Below are 16,636 nucleotides of genomic sequence, written 5' to 3'. Positions count from 1 at the left end.
ATGTGACCTGGAGCCATGTGACTATGGAAGCCCCTGATTCCCGGGAACTGTGTGTAACAGGTGGGTAGGTAACTGGGCCTGGGGTAGGGTTAATATAGGAACATAATGTAGGGGGGGTTATACACAGATCCCCAGTATAAAGCCCATGTGACCTGGAGCCATGTGACTATGGAACCCAGGGAACTGTGGGTAACAGGTGGGTAGGTAACTGGGCCTGGGGTAGGGTTAATATAGGAACATAATGTAGGGGGGGGTTATACGCAGATCCCCAGTATAAAGCCCATGTGACCTGGAGCCATGTGACTATGGAACCCAGGGAACTGTGGGTAACAGGTGGGTAGGTAACTAGGCCTGGGGTAGGGGTAATATAGGAACATAATGTAGGGGTGGGTTATACACAGATCCCCAGTATAAAGCCCATGTGACCTGGAGCCATGTGACTATGGAACCCAGGGAACCGTGGGTAACAGGTGGGTAGGTAACTGGGCCTGGGGTAGGGTTAATATAGGAACATAATGTAGGGGTGGGTTATACACAGATCCCCAGTATAAAGCCCATGTGACTATGGAACCCAGGGAACCGTGGGTAACAGGTGGGTAGGTAACTGGGCCTGGGGTAGGGTTAATATAGGAACATAATGTAGGGGGGTTATACACAGATCCCCAGTATAAAGCCAATTATGTATTTAAAAATCTGCTTTAGTTTTAGCTGGTTGCCATGTAACATGTCCCAGAAAGAGGTGATTGGGTGCATGTTTTTGTGAAGTGTATGACTATGAACGTTGCATTCATCCAGGTCATGGTATATCTAGTATAAGTAAATCTAAAGCAACTGGACTTGTTTGGTAATCATTGAAGACGTTTCACTCCTCATCCGAGCAGCTTCTTCAGTTCAACTGACTGGTATGGGAAGCCTTCAGCATATAAACTCTCCCACTCATCCAATCACAGTGGTGCAATGTCTATCACTACACAGAGAGGTGACACCTGGAATTCATAGAGGTGTGACTGCTGTGGGGTTACTGTGATAGGGTTACCAAGGTGTCATGTGACTCACAGAGACAGGTGTATTACATGTGAGAGTTGTATGAATAGAGGTGGGTACAGGTGTTAGATCAGCATCTTATGTATGTATGTATGTCTTTATTTATAAAGTGCTACTTATATACGCAGCGCTGTACAGTAGAATACATTAATACAAACAGGGGGTTAATAAGATAATAGATAAATACACAGTATAACAATAAATACAGATAAATACAGTTGCAATAAGTTAAGAGTGGAGGACACAAGAGGAAGGAGGTCCCTGCCCCGTAGAGCTTACAATCTATATAGGAAGGAGGTCCCTGCCATCTTATGTTACATAGTTACATATTTATATAGTTATATACAGAAGAAATGAGGTGCCGCACTTGCAGGTCTTAAAGAGCTAAAGTCTAAAATAGAAAATCAGTAGAAATGCTGTATTTTATATACTGAACATAAACATAAACATTCTGAACTTACTGCACAAGCCCAGAGGTTGAGAAGCCTAATTACAGTAATGATTTATGCTTTCAAAGTTGTCCACAGGGGGCCGCCATCTTGTTACTTTGTTAGACCATCTTTTGTAAGATTTAGGGCTTGCACATGCTCAGTGGGCTCTGGGCTGCTGTTGGGAGGCGGAGCTTAGGGAACAGTAAATTATCAAAACAGCACGTCAGGTAATATCTGCCATAGAAGCTGATTAATAATTAGAATCATAATATGCAGCCTGCACTGGTTCCTGTGTTGCCCTGTAATGTAATGTGGGGTTTAGTGTTTTTGTTTAATGAAACTTTCCCAGCTCCCCAGAGCCAGTGGCTGCATAAATATGCAAAAGAATCCTCCAATGTGGTGAAACTAATCATAATTCTCATTGGTCATTTCCCTTCTATAATTTTTTCTTCTCTCTATAGAGAACTAGGGGGATCTAAAACGTAATCCTAGAGGGATTCCCATAAATGATACTGGCCAAATGATCCCATTGGCACAGAGACACAGGTGCATCATGGGTACAGGTACATATAAACTAGCGCTGCCCTATTATACACATTATATTACAGGATATCATATACATTCCTCTCCCCAAGCTTTAGCTGGGTATTTAGATGACATTTGTTTACAACAGACTCCCAACTGTTACTGTAGATCTCTCACGCAAGAAATCAATCTAAAAGATAATTGCTGCATTTTCTAAACAAAAAAAACTTCTGGATCCCATCATTCTACAAACTACTTACTTTGAAATTTACATTAAAGGACAACTAAAGCCTAAAAAAGCCTATGGCTAGAAATGTTTAGCTGTGAGTTTGAGCCCCTGTACCAGCCCAACATCCCCAAAGCTCTATAGAAATAAAGCCCCATGCCCATGTAAGGGGCAGATACAGTCACTGTGTTACATACAGAGAAACCTTCCCAATGGGGCAGTTTATTCCCAGAGGGGCTGTTTGTAACAGCAAAGTGACTGGAACTTTTGTAACTTATATTTGTTACACAGCTCAGTGATTGGTTGGTGAATATGCATGTTTAATAAGGACCAGACCAAGCAGGCAGGGGAAAGAAGAATATTGGGAGTCGCTCCCTAAGCTCAGTGACATCAGCCAAGAGCAGACTGAGCATGTGCAGTAGTTGGGCACATGGAGAGCTACTGTGGGCATCTTCAGGGGCATGGGGCTTTATTTCTATAGAGCTTTGGGGATGTAGTCTTTTTTAGGCTTTAGTTGTCCTTTAATCAGCTTCTATGGCAGATATTATCTGATGTGCTGTTATGATAATTTACTACTTTCCCTAAGCTCCGCCTCCCAACAGCAGCCCAGAGCCCACTGAGCATGTGCAAGCCCTAAATCTTACAAAAGATGGTCTAACAAAGTAACAAGATGGCGGCCCCCTCTGGACAACTTTGAAAGCATAAATCATTACTGTAATTAGGCTTCTCAGCCCCTGGGCTTGTGCAGTAAGTTCAGAATGTTTATGTTTATGTTCAGTATACAGAATACAGCATTTCTACTGATTTTCTATTTTAGGCTTTAGTTCTCTTTTAACACCTTTTTTTAATGAAGAAATGGGCTTCGTTTCAAACTGTTTTAAATTCCCCTTATCTTCTGGGAAACTGTCATTTTAGACAAAATAGTGATTTGTTATGATGTATCTGTATCTGTATCTGTAAGTTGATGAATTGTTTTGTAAATGTTTATGTTGTATCATGACATTTTATTTTTATTATACTTTTAATAACTTTTAAATAAATATAGAAGGTGTACCAAGGAGGGATCTGCTAAAGTAAAAAAAAGTCTCAGTTTGTGTCTCAGTGTGTTGCTGGGTTGGACAAACACAGGGATCTGGTGTTTCACCCCTGCTACATATGGGGGTGACTATCTTGCACCCACTCTGTGTCTGTCAGTTTGATTTGTTGCCTCTCTGGATAGTGACATTGCACCATTGTGATTGGATGAGTGGGAGAGTTTATATGCTGAGGACTTCCCATACCAGTCAGTTGAACTGAAGAAGCTGCTCGGATGAGGAGTGAAACGTCTTCAATGATTACTCAGCGAGTCCAGTTGCTTTACAGTTACTGTACTTATACTGGATGTATTAAGTGAATGTAAATGGTGTAAATATATATTTGTATTTTATTGGCAGATTTCCCATGGCGCCCACAGGTAGGAGAGATCCGGGTTCCTACACTGGGGAAGAAGAAAGTGGCACTGAGCTGTAGGGTCTCTGGGTACTTCCCTGATGCACTGACTGTCAGCTGGTTCAGGAAGGGGAGAGGAGACCAATCAGAGGTCCCACTGCCGGCCCAATGTGTTGGCTCAATGATCCCAAACTGGTTCAAGAGGACCAAACGCTATAAAGTCTCAGAAGCCAAATCCCAGAGGCAGGAGAATCAGACATTTACATGTGAAACAGAATTATCCTTCTCCCCAAAGCAGAACACTGACCAAGGGGCTGAATTCATCTGCAGAGTGGGGCACCCCAGCCTGGGGCAGTTAGTAGAGAGAAGGACCCGCCCATTAGTGATCCCTGAATAATCCCCATTCCTGCCCCATAACTCCCCCAACACATTGGTTATGTTTGCCCTATTAAAAATATATATAAAGGTTACAACAATTCATTTAAACATTGCAGGTTTTCCTATTACTGATTACAGGAATAAAGGGGAATAGCAGTAGCACCAGGGATCTGAGTGTACAAAATTAGTGTAATATGGTGTGTTGTCACAAAAACCAATACAGCCTGCCCCCCCCCCCCCCCATGTGCTGCATATTTCTCCCGTTCAGATGATCAGAAGCCAAACAGGAAGAAAAAATGCTGCGCTGTGTAAAGAAAGTTCCCATAATGCCTCACTCCTGCACCGAGACCCTGACAAGTGAACATGCTCAGTTAGTAAGACTATGGGGCTGATTTACTAACTCACGAATCCGAATCCGAAAAATTCCGATTGGAAAACGAAAATTTTGCGACTTTTTCGTATTTTTTGCGTTTTTTTCGTCGCCGTTACGACTTTTCGTAAATTGTCGCGACTTTTTCGTAACCATTACGACTTGCGCGAAAAGTCATGACTTTTTCGTAACCATTACGATTCGCTTGTATCTTGTCGCGACTTTTTCGTATTGAGCGCTCGTAATCGGCGGGCGAAACTTTCAGACTTAGCATGATTTTGGAAGCCTCCCATAAGACTCAATGGCACCCTGCAGCTCCAACCCGGCCCAAGGAAAGTCTCCCATAGGGCTCAATGGCACTCTGCAGCTCCAACCCGGCCCAAGGAAAGTCTCCCATAGGGCTCAATGGCACTCTGCAGCTCCAACCCGGCCCAAGGAAAGTCTCCCATAGGGCTCAATGGCACTCTGCAGCTCCAACCCGGCCCAAGGAAAGTCTCCCATAGGGCTCAATGGCACTCTGCAGCTCCAACCCGGCCCAAAGAAAGTCTCCCATAGGGCTCAATGGCACTCTGCAGCTCCAACCCGGCCCAAGGAAAGTCTCCCATAGGGCTCAATGGCACTCTGCAGCTCCAACCCGGCCCAAGGAAAGTCTCCCATAGGGCTCAATGGCACTCTGCAGCTCCAACCCGGCCCAAGGAAAGTCTCCCATAGGGCTCAATGGCACTCTGCAGCTCCAACCCGGCCCAAGGAAAGTCTCCCATAGGGCTCAATGGCACTCTGCAGCTCCAACCCGGCCCAAGGAAAGCCTCCATAGGGCTCAATGGCACTCTGCAGCTCCAACCCGGCCCAAGGGAAGTCTCCCATAGGGCTCAATGGCACTCTGCAGCTCCAACCCGGCCCAAGGAAAGTCTCCCATAGGGCTCAATGGCACTCTGCAGCTCCAACCCGGCCCAAGGAAAGTCTCCCATAGGGCTCAATGGCACTCTGCCGCTCCAACCCGGCCCAAGGAAAGTCTCCCATAGGGCTCAATGGCACTCTGCAGCTCCAACCTGGCCCAAGGAAAGTCTCCCATAGGACTCAATGGCACTCTGCAGCTCCAACCCGACCCAAGGAAAGTCTCCCATAGGGCTCAATGGCACTCTGCAGCTCCAACCCGGCCCAAGGAAAGTCTCCCATAGGGCTCAATGGCACTCTGCAGCTCCAACCGGCCCAAGGAAAGTCTCCCATAGGGCTCAATGGCACTCTGCAGCTCCAACCCGGCCCAAGGAAAGTCTCCCATAGGGCTCAATGGCACTCTGCAGCTCCAACCTGCCCCAAGGAAAGCCTCCCATAGGACTCAATGGCACTCTGCAGCTCCAACCCGGCCCAAGAAAAGTCTCCATACTGAAGCTTGAATGAATCCGAAACTTTCGTACTCGGCGTGAAAGCTGCGAAAAAGTCGCGTCAATTTCCGAAAAAATCGCAAAATACCGATCATTACGAAAAAAACGCATTTGGACGCCTTCGGACCGTTCGTGGATTAGTAAATCAGCCCCTATGAGTCAGCTTCCTGCTGATTGGCTCAGATCACACATTCCTAAGGGGGGGGAGGGATTTCTTGAGGGAGGGGGGTATGGGGTGCCGTTTGTCCAATGTACATTTTGTCTATATAAATACGTTCTATATACAAAAAGTAATCCCCAGTAGACAGAATAGAAGTGTGGGTATAAACACTGGTTAAAAAATATACAAAAGAGATATTTCTAGTAAAGAATGAGAACAAAATCAATTTTATGCACAAGAGGATATTATTATATTACAAACTGTAATTTTAACAAGCATTCTGTCTCACAAATGTATAACATCCATACAAAAAAAACAGTTATGTGTAAAGTTGCTGACAGAATGTATAATGTAAAACAAAACGTCAACAAAATATATAATGGTGTAACTGAATAGCATATTCCAGCTAGATTTTCATGACAAAATAGATGTATGTGACACAAAGCAAGATTCTATAGCACAGAATACATTCTATCAACAAAATGAATACTCAGTTCCACAAAACTGATAAAATTTCCATTCTGTGAAAAAACATTCATTCATTATCCAATAATATGCAGGTTTTAACTGGGGTCAATTCACTGGTCTACCCACTGTTTTAATTTGTCTATAAAGTGTTAACACATACACACACACACACACAAGGATTTGTTTGTTGGATTTGTTTAACAATATGAAAAGCTGCCAGCTCTGCCCCACAAGGCTAAATTATCTCTAGTGCTGAGGAGACTGTCTGGCCTGCTATAGAGGGCGCCCTCCAATGGCTGCTGTGTTATAGGTTTTTAACCAGAAGGTCTTCCAAATGGATGAGAGATATAGTGCTGTACTGATGCTGTGCCACAACACTGATTTAATGATGTTTCTAGGGATTTTTTTTCCTGATAAGAAAACAAAATAAAACAAAAAAAAACATTAATATCATAACTTAAAGGACAACTTAAGTCTAAAATTGAAAATCATTAGATTGAGAAGCCTAATTAAAATAATGATTTATGCTTTCAAAGTTGTCCAGAGGGGGCCGCCATCTTGTTACTTTGTTAGACCATCTTTTGTAAGATTTAGGGCTTGCACATGCTCAGTGGGCTCTGGGCTGCTGTTGGGAGGCGGAGCTTAGGGAATGTAGTAAATTATAAAAACTGCACGTCAGGTAATATCTGCCATAGAAGCTGATTAATAATTAGAATCATAATATGCAGCCTGCACTGGTTCCTGTGTTGCCCTGTAATGTAATGTGGGGTTTAGTGTTTTTGTTTAATTAAACTTTCCCAGCTCCCCAGAGCCAGTGGCTGCATAAATATGCAAAAGTATCCTCCAATGAGAATCCCAGCTGATGTGAGTAAATCCGGCTCCCTGTTCTCTGTTCCTGCAATTGGAGTTGGGAGCAATAAGCACAGTTTCCCAGCACTGAACAAGTCTGTCCCTTTATCCCCATGTCTGATTCCTGTGCCATATAATGACGGGAAAATGCCATCATTATCTCTATATGTAAGGTACCAGCAAGGGGCCTGACACAGGGAATCAGCATTCTCATTGGTCAATGCTCTTGTGTATATAAGTTTTTCTTCAACCCCCATAGAGAACTAGGTGGAACCTACAAATGATCCCATTGGCACAGAGACACAGGTGCATCATGGGTACAGGTACATATAAACTAGCGCTGCCCTATTATACACAGTTTATTACAGGATATCAATACAAACAAGCTTTAGCTCAGTATTTAGACATAACTTGTTTACAACAGACTCCCAAATATTCCCATATCCCCATCCCCCAAAATATCAGCTCAGGAGATAATTGGGGCTTTTTCCAACCAAAACACATTCTGAATTCTCTCCTTCTACAAATGACTCTCTCTAACACTCACATTACACTGACCAAAGCAAAGGGGTGCCGAGCAGCCTGGGGGTGCCATACAGCCTGGGGGTGCCATACACAGCCTGTTTATAATAGTGAGACACAAACTCTGAGCTCAGTGTCAGTCACTTTGCATCCTGGGAAGGAACATAGTGTTTGTGCAGAGGTTCCCCTGTACATGTTGTTCTGCCTATACACCTACTGGCACAGTTTGGCCTCTCCCCGTGTGTAATGCACACACACCCCCATGCAACTGCTTCATAAACACTTTGACACAAGTTATTGGGCTGTGTGTGTGGGGGTATATAAAAGCCCCAGGGCTAAAGCTAGTAATATTCTGTACCTTAGCCCTGGGGGGGAGTGTAAGGGGCAGATACAGTCACTGTGTTACATACAGAGAAACCTTTCCAATGGGGCAGTTTATTACCCGGGGGGGCTGTTTGTATGATTCCTTCATGAACAAAGTGGAGTCCATCCGCAACCAAATTCCCCCCTCTACTAATACTAACCAGCTCCTCCTCCTTCAGCCCCCCTCTGCCCCCTCAGCCCCCCTCTGCCCCCTCAGCCCCTCTCTGCATGTCTTAACTCTTTTGGTCCCGTAACTGTCTCCGAAGTCTCTCACCTTCTGTTGTCGGTTCCGCTCACCACTTGCTCTCTAGACCCCATGCCTTCCTCTCTGCTCAAACACTGCATTCTTGAACTCACTCCGGCTCTTACTCACATCTTTAACTCTTCTCTGTCTTCTGGAAGTTTCCCCTCTTCCTTCAAACAGGCCTGTGCCAAGCCTATCCTTAAAAAGGCCCTGCTCGACCAGTCCTGTCTCTCTAACTACCGCCCTGTCTCGCTCCTACCGCTTGCCTCCAAAATCTTAGAGCGCATTGTCTTCTCCCGTATCACTAACTTCCTTAACGCACATAATTTATTAGACCCGCTGCAATCTGGCTTTGGGCCTGCGCCCCCTACTGAGACAGCGCTGTGCAGAGTTACGAATGATCTCCAGGTGCCAAAGCCAATGGTCACTTTTCCGTACTAATCCTCCTAGATCTATTGGCTGCGTTTGATACGGTTGGCCCCTCCCTCCTGATGCAAATTCTGCATTCGATTGGTCTCCGTAGTCAGGCTGCATCCTGGGTCTCTTCTTATCTCTCTAACCGTTCATTCACTGTCTCCTATGCTAACAAAATCTCATCTCCAGTTCCTCTTAATGTGGGGGTACCCCAAGGCTCTGTACTTAATGTGGGGGTACCCCAAGGCTCTGTACTTAATGTGGGGGTACCCCAAGGCTCTGTACTTAATGTGGGGGTACCCCAAGGCTCTGTACTTAATGTGGGGGTACCCCAAGGCTCTGTACTTAATGTGGGGGTACCCCAAGGCTCTGTACTTAATGTGGGGGTACCCCAAGGCTCTGTACTTGGGCCGTTGTTGTTATCCCTTTACACGCTCTCTTTGGGAGATCTTATCCGTTCATTTGGCTTTAAATACCATCTGTATGTGGATGATACCCAAATTTACTTTGACCCCTTCGTTAACAGTCAAAACTGAGACTCAAATCTCTAACTGCCTCCTGGCTATCTCTAACTGCCCCCTGGCCATCTCTAACTGGATGAACCAATGCCACCTCAAACTGAACCTAACAAAAACTGAACTAATGATCTTTCCACCTAAGCCTGGTCCTACCCCCCCTTTACTATCTCTATTGATGGCACCCTCATCAACCCTGTTGATTCGGCGCATTGTTTGGGGGGGATCTTTGACTCCAGTCTCTCCTTCTCTGACCACATTAACACCACTGTCAAAACCTGTCACTTTTTCTTACACAATATTGCCAAAATCCGTCCCTTTCTTTCTACTGCAACAGCTAGGCTGCTCATGCACACGCTCATCCTGTCATGACTGGGCTACTGTAACCTGCTATTAACCGGCCTCCCCAACTCCCATCTTTCCCACCTACAGTCTATATTAAACACTGCTGCCAGAATTCTCCTCCTCTCATCCAGGAGAGTTCAGGCCCTTCCCCTGCTAAAGTCCTTATCGTGGCTTCCTATTAAACAAAGAATATCTTACAAACTTCTTCTCCTAACCTTCAAAGCCCTCCATTCCTCTGCTCCTCACTACATCTCTTCCCTTGTGTCTCCGTACGTTCCTGGCCGACTCCTCTGCTCCTCACTACATCCCTGCCCTTGTGTCTCTGTACGTTCCTGGCCAACTCCTCTGCTCCTCACTACATCTCTTCCCTTGTGTCTCTGTACGTTCCTGGCCGACTCCTCTGCTCCTCACTACATCCCTTCCCTTGTGTCTCTGTACGTTCCTGGCCGACTCCTCTGCTCCTCACTACATCTCTTCCCTTGTGTCTCTGTATGTTCCTGGCCGACTCCTCTGCTCCTCACTACATCCCTTCCCTTGTGTCTCTGTATGTTCCTGGCCGACTCCTCTGCTCCTCACTACATCCCTTCCCTTGTGTCTCTGTACGTTCCTGGCCGACTCCTCTGCTCCTCACTACATCTCTTCCCTTGTGTCTCCGTACGTTCCTGGCCGACTCCTTCATTCCTCACTACATCTCTTCCCTTGTGTCTCTGTACGTTCCTGGCCGACTCCTCTGCTCCTCACTACATCCCTTCCCTTGTGTCTCTGTATGTTCCTGGCCGACTCCTCTGCTCCTCACTACATCTCTTCCCTTGTGTCTCTGTATGTTCCTGGCCGACTCCTCTGCTCCTCACTACATCCCTTCCCTTGTGTCTCTGTATGTTCCTGGCCGACTCCTCTGCTCCTCACTACATCCCTTCCCTTGTGTCTCTGTACGTTCCTGGCCGACTCCTCTGCTCCTCACTACATCTCTTCCCTTGTGTCTCCGTACGTTCCTGGCCGACTCCTTCGTTCCTCACTACATCCCTTACCTTGTGTCTCCGTACGTTCCTGGCCGACTCCTCCGCTCCTCACTCCATCTCTTCCCTTGTGTCTCCGTACATTCCTGGCCGACTCCTCTGCTCCTCACTGCATCTCTTCCCTTGTGTCTCCGTACGTTCCTGGCCGACTCCTCTGCTCCTCACTACATCTCTTCCCTTGTGTCTCCGTACGTTCCTGGCCGACTCCTCTGCTCCTCACTACATCTCTTCCCTTGTGTCTCCGTACGTTCCTGGCCTACTCCTCTGCTCCTCACTCCATCTCTTCCCTTGTGCCTCCGTACGTTCCTGGCCGACTCCTCTGCTCCTCACTCCATCCCTTCCCTTGTGTCTCCGTACGTTCCTGGCCGACTCCTCTGCCCCTCACTATATCTCTTCCCTTTTGTCTCCGTACGTTCCTGGCTGACTCCTCTGCTCCTCACTCCATCCCTTCCCTTGTGTCTCCGTATGTTCCTGGCCGACTCCTTCCTTCCTCACTACATCTCTTTCCTTGTGTCTCCGTACGTTCCTGGCCGACTCCTCTACTCCTCACTCCATCCCTTCCCTTGTGTCTCTGTACGTTCCTGGCTGACTCCTCTGCTCCACACTACATCTCTTCCCTTGTGCCTCCGTACGTTCCTGGCCGACTCCTCTACTCCTCACTCCATCCCTTCCCTTGTGTCTATGTACGTTCCTGGCCGACTCTTCTGCCCCTCACTATATCTCTTCCCTTTTGTCTCCGTACGTTCCTGGCCGACTCCTCTGCTCCTCACTCCATCCCTTCCCTTGTGTCTCCGTATGTTCCTGGCCGACTCCTTCCTTCCTTCCTCACTCCATCTCTTCCCTTGTGTCTCCGTACGTTCCAGGCCGACTCCTCTGCTCCTCACTCCATCCCTTCCCTTGTGTCTCTGTACGTTCCTGGCTGACTCCTCTGCTCCTCACTACATCCCTTCCCTTGTGTCTCCGTACGTTCCTGGCTGACTCCTCTGCTCCTCACTCCATCCCTTCCCTTGTGTCTCTGTACGTTCCTGGCCGACTCCTCTGCTCCTCACTACATCTCTTCCCTTGTGTCTCCGTACGTTCCTGGCCGACTCCTCTGCTCCTCACTACATCCCTTCCCTTGTGTCTCCGTACGTTCCTGGCCGACTCCTCTACTCCTCACTACATCTCTTCCCTTGTGTCTCCGTACGTTCCTGGCCGACTCCTCTGCTCCTCACTACATCTCTTCCCTTGTGTCTCCGTACGTTCCTGGCCGACTCCTCTGCTCCTCACTCCATCTCTTCCCTTGTGTCTCCATACGTTCCTGGCCGACTCCTCTGCTCCTCACTACATCTCTTCCCTTGTGTCTCCGTACATTCCTGGCCAACTCCTTTGTTCCTCGCAGAGCAATCGTTTCGTGGTGCCCCCCACTACTACTGCTGTTTCCCACCTTAAACCTTTCTGCCTGGCTGCCCCTCACATTGGGAATGCCCTCCCTGATTTCCCCCGGAGAGAATCCTCCCTCAGTCTTTTTAAAACTAAGGTTAAAGACTCCCTATTGGAGCACTCGCCCAGCACCTGATCTGGGAACTGGCACTTATATTGTAGTGTCACCCACTGTGACCTACAGCACTTAGTTAGTTACCCTCCCATATAGATTGTAAGCTCTACGGGGCAGGGACCTCCTTCCTCTTGTGTCCTCGACTCTTAACTTATTGCTGCTGTATTTATCTGTATTTATTGTTATACTTTGTATTTATCTATTATTATCTTATTAACCCCCTGTTTGTATTAATCTATTCTACTGTACAGCGCTGCGTACATAAGTAGCACTTTATAAATAAAGATATACATACATACATATGTAACACTTGTTTGGCTTAATAGGGGTGTTATACCAGGCTAGTTGGACATTAGAGCAAGTGTTACAGCAACCCCCTTTCCCAGGATGGGCCTCCGCTATATGGGAGCTATGTCAGGGGCTATATGGTGTTGCTCAACTACAACCCACACTGGTGTTGTGCAGTATAATAAGTGATAGGATGCCAGGAGCTCTTGCAGTTAACTGGATAATACTTTATTGGACAAAGGCACATATGGAATAGTGCAGCAGGGTATATACTCACAGTCACAGCAGTATAGAACTTGGTCACAATGGATACAGCAGATGTGACACTTAAGGAACCGTATAGCCCACTTGGAGGATATGCAGAGTATTAGCTGTATGCCAGGAATGGATGCCCTTTACTGGAACGGATCCCCTCCAGCCAACTATGGTTCAGGGTAAGGTACTGCCTGAATCCTGCGTCTTAACTGTGGTCCCTACAGCAAGGCATACAGAGCCTGGGTTAGACTAAACCCTTACAGTCTCCTTTGGTGGGGCGAGTGCTGCCCTTACTAAATAAGCTATCTATGCTCACCACTCCTAGAGGGCGCTATTACATATGACTGACTGTGCTGGCTTGTTCTCATTCACGGGGCCCTGTCCCCGACTTACAAATGGCAGGTTCTCCTTACTGGGGCCTAATTGCCTCAGGCTCAGTGACATGCAGCCTCAGGACAACAGCAGCCAAAGAGGAAGCCACTTCCTTGTGCAAGACACTATATAGTCTGCCAAGGGGAGTGGTCAACCTGGGCTAAACCTATAGGGGGTAGCCTAACAACTGTAACCTGAGTGTATAGGGCTCTGCCCTATTACAGCACAGATAAGATAAGGATAGGGGATAACACCATAGGGAGCTTAACCCTATGGGTCCCTACATTCACCCGGGGGAAGAATCCATTCCGACCCAGCAATGGTAAATAACAATAAGTACACTTTTCAAGCAATAACAGTAGTGCATTGATTTAGTGCAAAAATACAGTACCCATACATCCGTTTCTGATACCCTCTCCTGAGGAGTATCTGGTACATTGGATATCTGTAAAGAAAAGTTAGGCACATACAGCAACTTTTTATTAAATCATATACACTTTGAGTGTCCTATAGGATCACCCCAGTGCACACATGGGAAATGCTCCTGAGTACAGGTTCCCAGGCACCTTCTTAGCTGTAACAGACTTTGGTTTAAACAAAATATTAACTGTTTCGTTGCTAGTTACGTTACTGTAAACCATATACAATCATGAGTGTCACAAGGGATCACTCAGGCACAATACTTATAGATCCTTGAGATACCACCTGGCTCTGCAACAGAGGTATAACAGGCACAATACTTAGAGCAATTCTTGAGTCACCTTCCTGATCACTAACAGGGGTGCTCAGGCACACACTTAGGTATCCTTTATATACCACCTGTAACCTGTAACAGGGATATAACAGATACACTTACACATGGGAACGATCCTGCCTTCATTCAGGTGTCCCAGGTACTTTAGCTTAAAGAGAAAAAGGTTAGTGCAAACAATAGTTAACTCTTTAGACATTCATGGCCCCACCCAAGCCAACTTTATTAGTCCATTGCTTCCCACCCTAACCCAGTGTTCATGAATCTCCCGACATGCACTCCATAGGTGTGGATTAGGCAATGGGTCCTCCCCTGTGAGGTTACATAGTTACATAGTTACATAGTTACATAGGGTTGAAAAAAGACCATTGTCCATCAAGTTCAACCCATCCGAGTAAACCCAGCACACAACCTATACTAACCAATCTATACACTCACATACATAAACTATATATATACAACCAGTAATACTAACTGTAGATATTAGTATCACAATAGCCTTGGATATTCTGCTTGTTCAAAAACTCATCCAGGCCCCTCTTAAAGGCATTAACAGAGTCTGCCATTACCCCATCTCTAGGGGCATTCCCCAACCCCCTCACTGCCCTCACCGTGAGGAACCCCCTACCCAACATCCCCCGGCAGGGCATTCCCCAACCCCCTCACTGCCCTCACCGTGAGGAACCCCCTACCCAACATCCCCCGGCAGGGCATTCCCCAACCCCCACACTGCCCTCACCGTGAGGAACCCCCTACCCAACATCCCCCGGCAGGGCATTCCCCAACCCCCTCACTGCCCTCACCGTGAGGAACCCCCTACCCAACATCCCCCGGCAGGGCATTCCCCAACCCCCTCACTGCCCTCCCCGTGAGGAACCCCCTACCCAACATCCCCCGGCAGGGCATTCCCCAACCCCCTCACTGCCCTCACCGTGAGGAACCCCCTACCCAATATCCCCCGGCAGGGTATTCCCCAACCCCCACACTGCCCTCACCGTGAGGAACCCCCTACCCAACATCCCCCGGCAGGGCATTCCCCAACCCCCTCACTGCCCTCACCGTGAGGAACCCCCTACCCAACATCCCCCGGCAGGGCATTCCCCAACCCCCTCACTGCCCTCACCGTGAGGAACCCCCTACCCAATATCCCCCGGCAGGGTATTCCCCAACCCTCTCACTGCCCTCACCGTGAGGAACCCCCTACCCAACACCCCCCGGCAGGGCATTCCCCAACCCCCTCACTGCCCTCACCGTGAGGAACCCCCTACCCAACATCCCCCGGCAGGGCATTCCCCAACCCCCACACTGCCCTCACCGTGAGGAACCCCCTACCCAACATCCCCCGGCAGGGCATTCCCCAACCCCCTCACTGCCCTCACCGTGAGGAACCCCCTACCCAACATCCCCCGGCAGGGCATTCCCCAACCCCCTCACTGCCCTCACCGTGAGGAACCCCCTACCCAACATCCCCCGGCAGGGCATTCCCCAACCCCCTCACTGCCCTCACCGTGAGGAACCCCCTACCCAACATCCCCCGGCAGGGCATTCCCCAACCCCCTCACTGCCCTCACCGTGAGGAACCCCCTACCCAACACCCCCCGGCAGGGCATTCCCCAACCCCCTCACTGCCCTCACCGTGAGGAACCACCTACGCTGCTTCAAATGGAAGCTCCGTTCCTCTAATCTATAGGGGTGACCTCTGGTGCGTTGATTGTTTTTATGGGAAAAAAGAACATCCCCCAACTGCCTATAATCCCCTCTAATGTACTTGTACAGAGTAATCATGTCCCCTCGCAAGCGCCTCTTTTCCAGAGAAAACAACCCCAACCCTGACAGTCTCACCTCATAGTTTAAATCTTCCATCCCCTTAACCAGTTTAGTTGCAGTCTCTGCACTCTCTCCAGCTCATTAATATCCTTCTTAAGGACTGGAGCCCAAAACTGCACTGCATACTCAAGGTGAGGCCTTACCAGGGACCTATAAAGGGGCAAAATTATGTTCTCATCCCTTGAGTCAATGCCCTTTTTTATACAAGACAGCACTTTATTTGCTTTAGTAGCCACAGAATGACACTGCCTGGAATTAGACAACTTGTTATCTACAAAAACCCCTAGATCCTTCTCCATTAAGGATCCCCCCAACTCACTCCCATTCAGTAGATAGTTCGCGTTTATATTATTTCTACCAAAGTGCATAACTTTGCACTTATCAACATTGAACCTCATTTCCCAGTTTGCTGCCCAGTTTCCCAGTCAAATTGCTCTGCAAAGCGGCACATCCCGCATGGAACTTATAGTTTTGCACAATTTAGTGTCATCAGCAAAAATAGAAACAGTACTGTCTGTGCCCCCCCCCAGGTCATTAATAAACAAGTTAAAAAGCAAAGGCCCAAGGACTGACCCCTGCGGTACCCACTAACCACACTGGCCCAATTAGAAAATGTTCCATTTCCCCCCACTCTGTGTAATCTATCCTTCAGCCAGTTCTCTATCCAATTACAAATATTATGTTCTAGGCCAATATTCCTTAATTTGATCATTAACCTTCTGTGAGGTACTGTATCAAACGCTTTAGCAAAATCTAAGTAGATGACATCAACTGCCATTCCAGCATCAAGGTTCCTGCTCACCTCCTCATAAAAGGCAACTAAATTAGTCTGGCAAGATCTGTTACACATAAAACCATGCTGGCACAAACTAATAGTATTGTGAACTGCAATGTATTCAAGTACCCTATCCCTTATTACCCCTTCC

General features: G+C 47.5%; 1 protein-coding gene across 1 annotated transcript in view; it reads left to right on the top strand.

The window, feature by feature from the left end:
- The window catches only part of LOC101732019, a 100,796-nt gene that overhangs the window by 59,372 nt on the left and 24,788 nt on the right, over positions 1-16,636 (top strand). The gene's annotated exons all lie outside the window — the stretch shown is intronic.

The sequence above is a fragment of the Xenopus tropicalis genome, chromosome 9 (genome assembly GCF_000004195.4).
Source record: "Xenopus tropicalis strain Nigerian chromosome 9, UCB_Xtro_10.0, whole genome shotgun sequence".
NCBI lineage: Eukaryota > Metazoa > Chordata > Amphibia > Anura > Pipidae > Xenopus > Xenopus tropicalis.
Note: the sequence above shows the minus strand (reverse complement) of the source record. Positions and strands in the feature narration are given on the sequence as shown.